This window comes from Arachis ipaensis, chromosome B07, assembly GCF_000816755.2.
Source record: "Arachis ipaensis cultivar K30076 chromosome B07, Araip1.1, whole genome shotgun sequence".
Lineage (NCBI taxonomy): Eukaryota > Viridiplantae > Streptophyta > Magnoliopsida > Fabales > Fabaceae > Arachis > Arachis ipaensis.
The window spans coordinates 8,335,633-8,337,013 of record NC_029791.2 but is presented as its reverse complement, the minus strand read 5'-3'; positions in this window follow the sequence as shown (position 1 = coordinate 8,337,013).

Below are 1,381 nucleotides of genomic sequence, written 5' to 3'. Positions count from 1 at the left end.
ATTCTTAGTTATTATTAGTTCTCTCTTAATTTGTGTTTCTATTGGGCCTTTAGGCCTCCTTTTCATAAAAAAAAAAAATTCAACAGTTGATTGCAATATAATAATTATTTCCATCTTTTTTAAAATATGAAACAAACATTCGTTTCAAGATACAAATATATATTGAAAGGGTCAATTTGATGGTCAAAATATTGCCTAAATATTAATGTGTTTGTTTTAACAATTTTGTTTTGGGGGGTCTAGGACTATTCATCATTTATATATGACCAAACAATAATTTTTCATTTTTTTATTTTTTTTTAAGGTAGAAACTCAGATGCAGTCGATTTCACGTGAAGTTGATACTTGAGAGTTATTAGATGAAAATTCAGTCAAATCATCTAACGGCTCTAAATATCAACTTCACGTAAAGTCGATTTCACTTGAGTTTTCACTTTTTTTTTTAATTTGATTCAATTTCTAAAATATTTGTTCACTACAAGACAAATATATATGTAGCCTTAACTTGAATTTGCTAGAAATTTAACGTATGTTATTTTTCATAAATTGCAACGGATCATTTTTCCAGCAAAAATAGAACAGCCAATGGTGAAAAAGTGTAGAATTTATATTTAGTCATTAAAATTAGTTTAGTGATGGAGTATTTAAGAAGAACTACTATTCAAAATTAAATACATATATAACAGTTCTACTTAATAATTTCATAGATAAGAATCAGGTCTTTTTTAAATAAAAAAAATTATCATTTTTCAGTTCGTTTTATTAAATGTAAAGTTTTTTCGTTTTCTTTTTTTGTTTATTAAGATATTTTGTTGACATATATATACTTGTACCATAAAGTTACACATATTGATACGAGAAATATTAAGGACTAATACTTTTATCAATATTAGTTAATATTTTAAACTAATATTTTATTTTTATATTATTAAAATTTAAAATTTAATATTTAACATTTAAAATTTAGAACTTGGTCAATACCGTATTCTTTAAATATTATGTATAAAAATATTTTTATTAATTAAATAATAACCAAAAAATAATAAATTTTATTACTCATATAATATTACTCGTTAATTAGATATTTCGCTAGTATACATACGATCAACAAATTATGTGTATTTTAGCATGATAAACTCCTTCAATAAGCAATGAAACTAGTGAAACTTACATCCAAATTATAAGGTATTGCAACTAGCAACTTGGAAATTATTTTAGCAATCAGCAAATTAAAGTCCCACACCATATGTACTGTTATTTTGAGCGTATTCAGTAAACGCACAATGACATATTCTTAAATTTAATTTTTTTTAAAGATTCAGCAACATAATCTTAAATAATTTTAAATTTTTAAATAATTTAAATTAGACATTTTATCAAA